The sequence below is a fragment of the Oncorhynchus keta genome, chromosome 28 (genome assembly GCF_023373465.1).
Source record: "Oncorhynchus keta strain PuntledgeMale-10-30-2019 chromosome 28, Oket_V2, whole genome shotgun sequence".
NCBI lineage: Eukaryota > Metazoa > Chordata > Actinopteri > Salmoniformes > Salmonidae > Oncorhynchus > Oncorhynchus keta.
This window is the reverse complement of record NC_068448.1, coordinates 7,701,703-7,714,147: the sequence shown is the minus strand read 5'-3', so window position 1 is coordinate 7,714,147 and position 12,445 is coordinate 7,701,703.

Below are 12,445 nucleotides of genomic sequence, written 5' to 3'. Positions count from 1 at the left end.
TAGGCATATACAGTACATATAGTAGCAGGCAAATTGTTAATAACCAGATCAACACACTGATCACAGCAGAGAACAGGATAGTGCTGATCCCTCGTTCCAGTCCCATAATTCAACCAAGAAATGAATGCAGATTTAGATGTTTTTCTCGGGTAGGACATTAAAAAAATAAACAATTTCAGAGCCATTTCTGATTGCACTCAGTCTGAAACACTATGTGCCCTGGTCAAAAGTAGTGCATTATGTAGGGAATAGGGAGCAATTTGAGATGTAGCCAATGTGTTAACAGGATCATTTCACAACGGATCCTTGCCAATGGTATTTATAGCTAGCATATACATATACACGAGCATATCCACAAGGTTATTATTTGACTCCACACTGAATGAGGTCATTATTTGACTCCACACTGAATGAGGTCATTATTTGACTCCATGAGGTCATTATTTGACTCCACACTGAATGAGGTTATTATTTGACTCCACACTGAATGAGGTCATTATTTGACTCCATGAGGTTATTATTTGACTCCACACTGAATGAGGTCATTATTTGACTCCATGAGGTTATTATTTGACTCCACACTGAATGAGGTCATTATTTGACTCCATGAGGTTATTATTTGACTCCACACTGAATGAGGTTATTATTTGACTCCACACTGAATGGGGTTATTATTTGACTCCACACTGAATGAGGTCATTATTTGACTCCATGAGGTTATTATTTGACTCCACACTGAATGAGGTTATTATTTGACTCCACACTGAATGGGGTTATTATTTGACTCCACACTGAATGAGGTTATTATTTGACTCCACACTGAATGAGGTCATTATTTGACTCCACACTGAATGAGGTCATTATTTGACTCCACACTGAATGAGGTTATTATTTGACTCCACACTGAATGAGGTCATTATTTGACTCCACACTGAATGAGGTCATTATTTGACTCCATGAGGTTATTATTTGACTCCACACTGAATGAGGTCATTATTTGACTCCATGAGGTTATTATTTGACTCCACACTGAATGAGGTTATTATTTGATTCCACACTGAATGAGGTTATTATTTGACTCCATGAGGTTATTATTTGACTCCACACTGAATGAGGTTATTATTTGACTCCACACTGAATGAGGTTATTATTTGACTCCACACTGAATGAGGTCATTATTTGACTCCACACTGAATGAGGTCATTATTTGACTCCACACTGAATGAGGTCATTATTTGACTCCACACTGAATGAGGTCATTATTTGGTGTATTTATTTTAGCATGTACCTGTCATATCATACAGAGACCACTTCTTAATCACATTTTGACTCATTTGTGAGTCATCTCACCATCCCATATTTATTTTATGTGAAACAAATGCTAGAAATTGAAACAGCAGAACTTAAAAACAACAGTCAGCACTGACGTCATTACACAAGATAAGCAATGAGAGAGAGAGAGACAGAGAGAGACAGACAGAGAGAGACAGAGACAGAGAGAGCGAGAGAGACAGAGAGAGAGATAGGGGGGGAGACAGAGACGGAGAGAGAGAGAGACAAAGATGAGAGAGAGAGACACAGAGAGAGGGAGAGAGAGAGACAGAGACAGAGAGGGAGAGAGGGGGAGACAGAGACAGAGAGGGGGAGACAGAGAGAGAGGGAGAGACAGAGACAGAGAGGGAGAGACAGAGAGAGAGAAGGAGAAAAAAATGCAGTTTATGAGGAGAAAAGATGGCAAAGCGTGCCATGTGCCATGTGTCAGCATCATTCATCACACCTGTCTGTCTATCACCTGTGTTGTGTAGCCACAACAAGCCGTGGTTGTTTCTGGGTAAACACCACAGAACACTTAGCCTGTACAGTCTGGCACTCGCCAGGGTTTACCTGTAAACACAAGGGACATTGGTGGAGACTGACAATTGGTGCTCGGATATGCCTCATAGGGCTCTGGTCAAAAGTAGTGCACTATACAGGGAATAGGGTTGTATTTGGCAGGGACACCTAATATTTAGAATCTGTCCCTATTGCCCCTGATTCTAAGCGATTTCAACAGCTGTCCGATGACATCTTTGCACACTTTTGGCATTCTCTCAACCAGCTTCATGAGGTAGGAATGCATTTCAATTAACAGGTTTGCCTTGTTAAAAGTTAATTTGTGGAATGTCTTTCCTTCTTAAAGCATGTTAGGCAATCAGTTGTGATGTGATGAGGTAGGGGTGGTATACAGAAGATGGCCCTATTTGGTTAAAGACCAAGTCCATATTATGGCAAGAACAGCTCAAATAAGCAAAGAGAAATGACAGTCCATCACTACTTTAAGACATAAAGGTCAGTCAATGCGTAAAATGTCAAGAACTTTGAACATTTCTTCAAGTGCAGTCGCAAAACCCATTAAGCGCTACGATGAAACTGGCTCTTACGAGGACCGCCACAGGAAAGGAAGACCCAGAGTTACCTCTGCTGCAAAGGATAAGTTCATTAGAGTTACCAGCCTCAGAAATCGCAGCCCAAATAAATGCTTCACAGAGTTCAAGTAACAGAAGCATCTCAACATCTACTGTTCAGAGGAGACTGCGTGAATCAGGCATTAATGATCTAATTGCTGCAAAGAAACCACTACTAAAGGACACCAATAAGAAGAAGACTTGCTTGGGCCAAGAAACATGAGCAATGGACATTAGACCGGTGGAAATCTGTCCTCTTAGGTTCCAACTGTTGTGTCTTTGTGAGACGCGGAGTAGGTGAACGGATGATCTCTGCATGTGTGGTTCCCACTGTGAAGCATGGAGGAGGAGGTGTGATGGTGTGGGGGTGCTTAGCGGGTGACACTCTTCAGTGATTTATTTAGAATTCAAGGCACACTTAACCAGCATGGCTACCACAGCATTCTGCAGCGATATGCCATCAGATCTGGTTTGCACTTAGTGGGACTATCATTTGTTTCTCAACAGGACAATGACCCAACACACCTCCAGGGTGTGTAAGGGCTATTTGACCAAGAAGGGGAGTGATAGAGTGCTTCATCAGATGACCTGGCCTCCACAATCACCCGACCTCAACCCAATTGAGATGGCTTGGGATGAGAGTGAAGAAAAAGCAGCCAACAAGTGCTCAGCATATGTGGGAACTCCTTCAAGACTTTTGGAAAAGCATTCCTCATGAAGCTGATTGAGAGAATAACAAGAGTGTGCAAAGCTGTCATCAAGGCTGTCACGTTTGTCGCTACTTTGAAGAATCTCAAATATAAAATATATTTTGATATGTTTAGCACTGTTTTGAATACTACATGATTCGGGGCGGCAGGGTAGCCGAGTGGTTAGAGTGTTAGACTAGTAACTGGAAGGTTGCAAGTTCAAACCCCCGAGCTGACAAGGTACACATTTGTCGTTCTGCACTTGAACAGGCAGTTAACCCACTGTTCCTAGGCAGTCATTGAAAATAAGAATTTGTTCTTAACTGACTTGCCTAGTTAAATAAAGGTAAAATAAATGTCATAGCTTTGATGTCTTAATTTTACAATGTAGAAAGGAAAAATAAAGAAAAAATTGTAAGTCGCTCTGGATAAGAGCGTCTGCTAAATGACTTAAATGTAAATGTAAATGTAAAAACCCTGGAACCCCAGAACAGGTTCTGTCTCCTAGAGATGAGCGTACCTTGGTGTGAAGATTGCAAATCAATCCCAGAACAACAGCAAAGGACCTTGTGAAGATACTGGAGGAAACAGGTACAAAGTATCTATATCCACAGTAAAACGGGTCCTATATCGACATAACCTGAAAGGCCGCTCAGCAAGGAAGAAGCCACTGCTCTAAAACCATTGTAATGACCATTGTTATCTTTGGAGGAAAAAGGGGGAGCCGAAGAACACCATCCCAACCGTGAAGCATGGGGGTGGCAGCATCGTGTTGTGGGGGTGATTTGCTGCAGGAGGGACTGGTGCACTTCACAATATAGATGGCATCATGAGGCAGAACAATTCTGTGGATATATTGAAGCAACATCTCAGTCAGGAAGTTAAAGCTTGGTCACAAATGGGTCTTCCAAATGGACAATGACCCCAAGCATACTTCAAAAGTTGTGGCCAAATGGCTTAAGAACAACAAAGTCAAGGTATTGGAGTGGCCATCACAAAGCTTTAACCTCAATCCTATAGAAATGTTGTGGGCAGAACTGATAAAGCGTGTGCGAGCAAGGAGGCCTACAAACCTGACTCAGTTACACCAGCTCTAGGAATGGGCCAAAATTCACCCAACTTCTTATGGTGAGCTTGTGGAAGGCTGCCCGAAATGTTTTACCCAAGTTAAACAATTTAAAGGCAATGCTACCAAATACTAATTGAGTGTATGTCAACTTCTGACTCACTGGGAATGTAATGAAAGACATAAAAGCTGAAATAAATCATTCTCTCTCTCTACTATTATTCTGACATTTCACATTCTTAAAATAAAGTGGTTAACCTAACTGACCTAAGACAGCGACTTTTAGTAGGATTATATGGGAAAAACTGAGTTTAAATGTATTTGGCTAAGGTGTATGTAAACTAAGGTGTATGTAAACTTCAACTAATATATATATATATATTTAAATTACATATATTTAACCCCTTTTTTGGGGTTAGGCACAAAAATACCTTCATACTTCCATAATTGTTTTTGTTACAGTGTACCGGTTACCTACAGACGAGTCCCGTGACTCTTGTGGCGGGTCGTAGAGGAAACCGCTACAGAGATTTGCCTGAGAAGACCGGTCTTCGTGATGTCTCATGGTCTGATAAACATAGCTTTAGCTCTGCCACCTTTCACTGGCGGATGCAGATGTGCGACACTGGAGCATGCAGATGGGCAACGCTGGAGCATGCAGATGTACAACGCTGGCGCATGCAGATGGGCAACGCTGGAGCATGCAGATGGGCAACGCTGGAGCATGCAGATGGGCAACGCTGGAGCATGCAGATGGGCAACGCTGGAGCATGCAGATGGGCAACGCTGGAGCATGCAGATGGGCGACGCTGGAGCATGCAGATGGGCGACACTGGAGCATGCAGATGTACAACACTGGAGCATGCAGATGTACAACACTGGAGCATGCAGATGTACAACGCTGGCGCATGCAGATGGGCAACGCTGGAGCATGCAGATGGGCAACGCTGGAGCATGCAGATGGGCAACGCTGGAGCATGCAGATGGGCAACGCTGGAGCATGCAGATGGGCAACGCTGGAGCATGCAGATGGGCAACGCTGGAGCATGCAGATGGGCGACGCTGGAGCATGCAGATGGGCGACACTGGAGCATGCAGATGGGCGACACTGGAGCATGCAGATGGGCGACACTGGTGCATGCAGATGGGCGACACTGGTGCATGCAGATGGGCGACACTGGAGCATGCAGATGGGCGACACTGGAGCATGCAGATGGGCGACACTGGAGCATGCAGATGGGCGACACTGGTGCATGCAGATGGGCGACACTGGTGCATGCAGATGTGCGACACTGGAGCATGCAGATGGGCGACACTGGTGCATGCAGATGTGCGACACTGGAGCATGCAGATGGGCGACACTGGAGCATGCAGATGGGCGACACTGGAGCATGCAGATGGGCGAACACTGGAGCATGCAGATGGGCGACACTGGCGCATGCAGATGGGATACACTGGAGCATGCAGATGGGATACACTGGAGCATGCAGATGGGCGACACTGGAGCATGCAGATGGGCGACACTGGAGCATGCAGATGGGCGACACTGGCGCATGCAGATGGGAGACACTGGAGCATGCAGATGGGCGACACTGGAGCATGCAGATGGGCGACACTGGCGCATGCAGATGGGCGACACTGGCGCATGCAGATGGGCGACACTGGCGCATGCAGATGGGCAATACTGGCGCATGCAGATGGGCGACACTGGCGCATGCAGATGGGCGACACTGGCGCATGCAGATGGGCGACACTGGCGCATGCAGATGGGCGACACTGGCGCATGCAGATGGGCGACACTGGCGCATGCAGATGGGCGACACTGGCGCATGCAGATGGGCGACACTGGCGCATGCAGATGGGCGACACTGGCGCATGCAGATGGGCGACACTGGCGCATGCAGATGGGCGACACTGGCGCATGCAGATGGGCGACACTGGCGCATGCAGATGGGCGACACTGGCGGATGCAGATGTATTAAGCCACATCCAATTACAAAAAAAACCCCAGATATCTCTAGTTTAAATTGACAGATTTGTATTTTTTTTGTGTGAATTTTACCCCCTTTTCTCCCCAATTTCGTGGTATCCAATGGTTAGTAGTTACTATCTTGTCTCATCGCTACAACTCCCGTACGGGCTCGGGAGAGACGAAGGTCGAAAGCCATGCGTCCTCCGAAACACAACCCAACCAAGGCGCAGTGCTTCTTAACACAGCGGGCATCCAACCCAGAAGCGAGCCGCACCAATGCACCAATGTGTTGGAGGAAACACCGTGCACCTGGCGGCCTGGTTCGCGCCCACTGAGCCCTGCTAAACTGACAGATTTTTGATGGGATTTTTTTTGTAGGCTGTGTGTGTTACGCACGCCTCTATGAAGAGGGAACGCAACACCCTGCTACAACTAAACTCTCCGTGAAGTGAAAAAGGTATGGACTGTAGGCGCGAGTAAGGATGACAACAGACAGAATGTGGTACCGTTTACAAGGACTTTATTCCTTTACACGGTAATATGGGGAAAAGGGGCTGGATGGAACCAAAGCAAAGAAAGTAAATCTCAAAGCCCCCCCTCTCCTATCTTACCTGCCTACCCACTACTTACCTAATTTAGCACCACCTGGTGCCCTAACCAAAATACAGGGGGTGGTCCGCCCAGGTGTTACCTAGTGTGCCTAGACAGCGAATATGCTACGGGTATATGTATGCCAGCGGGCCTCTTGCCTAAGCACTCCCTAGGTGCCTTCCCCTTCCCCCCCTGGGAACAAATGAAACAGAATATTAAACAATTTCACAAACAAACTAAGAAACAAACTAAGAAACAAACAAAGGACATCAAATAAGCTCTATCTGAGCAACAAACTCACAAAACATACCAACTCTCAGCAATGAACTCCCAGGAAAATCTCTAGCAAAAATTCTAGCAAAATCTCTCCTGAACAGAACACTGGCATTTATATATCTTCAATGGCATTTATATATCTTCAGATGGAATGGGGAATTGGAGACAGCTGTCTTGACGAGGGGGCGGGGTCAGCTCTCCAATTAGCCATGGAGTCGACCAATCAGCTGCTTGAGGGAGTTCAGGAAGCCATTTTCCTGAAATAAACACATGCAAATACACAAACTACAACACATAAACTGGGGAACGTAACAGTGTGAAGCACAGAACCAGAGCTCTGACAACATGTTACTGTCTGCATTTCAATTAAAGAGCTTATCGGTGCCTAAATCTGCCATTTTGTAAACTGACTTCTGACAACCGAAACCAATGTTATCATTAGTTGTTTTTAGCATTTCTCACCCGAAAAATACATTTCAGTCTTTATTTCAGACCATATGGTGGCATTTATCCTTCAATACTGGCCTTGAATGCAATGGAGGATGTCCTAAAATGGACACCATGAATATGTTTGACGATATGACCATAGCCTGATGGTTCATAAGACGATTGACAGGCTCCAAGCAGCATTAACAGCAGCACTGACTGACTGACTGACTGACAGACTCCAGCTGCATTAACAGCAGCACTGATTGACTGACTGACTGACAGACTGACCGACTGACCAACTGACCGACTGACAGACTCCAGCTGCATTAACAGCAGCACTGATTGACTGACTGACTAACAGGCTCTATAATATGAAGTGTCAGTAGTAGGTGTTGCGGGCGGGACCAAACCACCAAACTCAATAACCTATAACCTCCACCCACAATGACCTTCATCTTTAACCTGTGGGTCAATCTAAGTAACATAATAATTTTAAAAAATCCCCATCAATTTAAGATAGAGATGGGCTGCGTGGATTGCCGCCTACAGTGGTGTTTGTTAGACCATGAAACATCCGGAAAATCGGTCTTCTTACGAAAACATCTGTAGCATCTGAATGGTCTGGACTATTAAACTATTGTGACCACTCTCACGGACATGATGGTGTTCTCCGTTTTGCTCTACTACCCCCACAAGTGTCACAGGACTCGTGCAAACTTCTGTCTGTAATGTCAAAAAAACGTTAGAGGTGCAATACAAACTAATATGACCCCGCTGTGGAATGACCAGTGGTGTAAAGTATATAAGTAAAAATATTTTAAAGTACTACTTAAGTTGTTTTTTTCTGTACTTTACGCTTATATTTTTGACTACTTTTACTTCACTACATTCCTAAAACAAAACATTGTACTTTTTATTCCATACATTTTCCTTGACACCCAAAAGTACTCGTTACATTTTGAATGCTTAGCAGGACAGGAAATAGTCCAATTCACTCACTTATCAACCAACATCCCTGGTCATCCCTACTGCCTCTGGTCTGGTGGATTCACTAAACAGAGAACATCCCTGGTCATCCCTACTGCCTCTGATCTGGTGGATTCACTAAACAGAGAACATCCCTGGTCATCCCTACTGTCTCTGATCTGGAGGACTCACTAAACAGAGAACATCCTTGGTCATCCCTACTGTCTCTGATCTGGTGGACTCACTAAACAGAGAACATCCTTGGTCATCCCTACTGTCTCTGACCTGGTGGACTCACTAAACAGAGAACATCCCTGGTCATCCCTACTGTCTCTGATCTGGAGGACTCACTAAACAGAGAACATCCCTGGTCATCCCTACTGCCTCTGACCTGGTGGACTCACTAAACAGAGAACATCCCTGGTCATCCCTACTGCCTCTGACTTGGTGGATTCACTAAACAGAGAACATCCCTGGTCATCCCTACTGTCTCTGATCTGGAGGACTCACTAAACAGAGAACATCCCTGGTCATCCCTACTGCCTCTGACCTGGTGGACTCACTAAACAGAGAACATCCCTGGTCATCCCTACTGTCTCTGATCTGGTGGACTCACTAAACAGAGAACATCCCTGGTCATCCCTACTGCCTCTGATCTGGTGGATTCACTAAACAGAGAACATCCCTGGTCATCCCTACTGTCTCTGATCTGGTGGATTCACTAAACAGAGAACATCCCTGGTCATCCCTACTGCCTCTGGTCTGGTGGATTCACTAAACAGAGAACATCCCTGGTCATCCCTACTGCCTCTGGTCTGGTGGATTCACTAAACAGAGAACATCCCTGGTCATCCCTACTGCCTCTGATCTGGTGGATTCACTAAACAGAGAACATCCCTGGTCATCCCTACTGTCTCTGATCTGGTGGATTCACTAAACAGAGAACATCCCTGGTCATCCCTACTGCCTCTGGTCTGGTGGATTCACTAAACAGAGAACATCCCTGGTCATCCCTACTGCCTCTGGTCTGGTGGATTCACTAAACAGAGAACATCCCTGGTCATCCCTACTGTCTCTGATCTGGTGGACTCACTAAACAGAGAACATCCCTGGTCATCCCTACTGCCTCTGGTCTGGTGGATTCACTAAACAGAGAACATCCCTGGTCATCCCTACTGCCTCTGATCTGGTGGATTCACTAAACAGAGAACATCCCTGGTCATCCCTACTGTCTCTGATCTGGAGGACTCACTAAACAGAGAACATCCTTGGTCATCCCTACTGTCTCTGATCTGGTGGACTCACTAAACAGAGAACATCCTTGGTCATCCCTACTGTCTCTGACCTGGTGGACTCACTAAACACGCATGCTTCCTTTGTAAATGTTGTCTGAATGTTGGAGTGTGACCCTGGCTTTCCGTACAAAATAAAGAAAAGAAGTTGATGCCATCTGGTTTGCTTAATATAAGGAATTTTAAATGATTTATACTTTTACTTTTGATACTTAAGTATATTTTAAACCAAGTACTTTTACTCTTTTACTCAAGTAGAATTTTACTGGGTGACTAACTTTTACTTGAGTAATTTTCAATTATGGTATCTTTACTTTACTCAAATGTGACAGTTGGTTACTTTTTCCATCACTGGGAAAGGGGAAACTCTCACCAACACAATTGTGTTCTCTGTTTTCCTCTGCAACCTCCCACTAGTGTCATGGGACAACTCATATAAACAAAATGGAAGTATGGAGGTAGTTTTGTGCCAATAATATTTAAGGGGGTAAATATGTGTCAAAAAAAACACAAAAATATCTCCTAGATATAATGAAAGGGAAATACCTGAGTCATAAAACTGAATGCATTTAACTGAAATGTGTCTTCCTCAATTCAAATCAAATCAAACTGTATTGGTCACATTGGTTTAGCAGATGTTATTGTGGGTGTTGCGAAATGCTTGTGTTCCTAGATCCAAAAGTGTAGTACTCTCTAACAATTCACAACAATACATACAAATCTAAAAAGGTAGAGAATGGAATTAAGAAATATATAAAATATTAGATTGTGCAATGTCGGAATGGCATTGACTAAAAAAAACAGTAGAGTATAATACAGTATATACATATGAGATGAGTAAAGCAGTCACTTACACTCCCTCTCCGGCCTCTAGGTCATCAGGCTGGTGATTATCCTGCACACCTGTCACCATCGTCAAGCACACCTGTCACCATCGTCAAGCACACCTGTCACCATCGTCAAGCACACCTGTCACCATCGTCAAGCACACCTGTCACCATCGTCAAGCACACCTGTCACCATCGTCAAGCACACCTGTCACCATCGTCAAGCGCACCTGTCACCATCGTCAAGCGCACCTGTCACCATCGTCAAGCGCACCTGTCACCATCGTCAAGCGCACCTGTCACCATCGTCAAGCGCACCTGTCACCATCGTCAAGCACACCTGTCACCATCGTCAAGCACACCTGTCACCATCGTCCCGCACACCTGTCACCATCGTCAAGCACACCTGTCACCATCGTCAAGTACACCTGTCACCATCGTCAAGCACACCTGTCACCATCGTCAAGCACACCTGTCACCATCGTCAAGCACACCTGTCACCATCGTCAAGCACACCTGTCACCATCGTCAAGCACACCTGTCACCATCGTCAAGCACACCTGTCACCATCGTCAAGCACACCTGTCACCATCGTCAAGCACACCTGTCACCATCGTCAAGCGCACCTGTCACCATCGTCAAGCGCACCTGTCACCATCGTCAAGCGCACCTGTCACCATCGTCAAGCGCACCTGTCACCATCGTCAAGCGCACCTGTCACCATCGTCAAGCGCACCTGTCACCATCGTCAAGCGCACCTGTCACCATCGTCAAGCGCACCTGTCACCATCGTCAAGCGCACCTGTCACCATCGTCAAGCGCACCTGTCACCATCGTCAAGCGCACCTGTCACCATCATCAAGCGCACCTGTCACCATCGTCAAGCGCACCTGTCACCATCGTCAAGCGCACCTGTCACCATCGTCCCGCGCACCTGTCACCATCGTCAAGCGCACCTGTCACCATCGTCAGCGCACCTGTCACCATCGTCAAGCGCACCTGTCACCATCGTCAGCGCACCTGTCACCATCGTCAAGCACACCTGTCACCATCGTCAAGCGCACCTGTCACCATCGTCAAGCACACCTGTCACCATCGTCAAGCGCACCTGTCACCATCGTCAGCGCACCTGTCACCATCGTCAAGCACACCTGTCACCATCGTCAAGCGCACCTGTCACCATCGTCAGCGCACCTGTCACCATCGTCAAGCGCACCTGTCACCATCGTCAAGCGCACCTGTCACCATCGTCAAGCACACCTGTCACCATCGTCAAGCGCACCTGTCACCATCGTCAAGCTCACCTGTCACCATCGTCACCCGCGCACCTGTCACCATCGTCAAGCGCACCTGTCATCAAGCGCACCTGTTCAAGCGCACCTGTCACCATAGCGCACCTGTCACCATGTCAAGCGCACCTGTCACCATCTCAAGCACACCTGTCACCATGCGCACCTGTCACCTCGTCAAGCGCACCTGTCCTCAGCACACCTGTGTCAAGCACACCTGTCACCATCAAGCACACCTGTCACCACTCCCGCACACCTGTCACCATTCAAGCACACCAGCTCCTCATGACACTCACCTGGACTCCATCACCTCCTTGATGATCTTCCCTATATCTGTCTCTCCCCTTGGTTCTTTCCTCAGGTGTTATTGACTCTGTTTTCATGTCGGTGCGTTGTTGTTGTTGTTGTTGTTGTTGTTGTTGTTGTTGTTGGTTGTGTTTCGTGTTTATTGTTTTGTTTATTTTATTAAAACACTCACTGCCTGTACTTGCTTCCCGACTCTCAGCGCACATCGTTACAAAAGCAGTATTTAAACATTATTTAAACATTATTAAAGTGACCAGTGTTGCATTATTAAAGTGGCCAGTGACTCCAAGTCGATGTA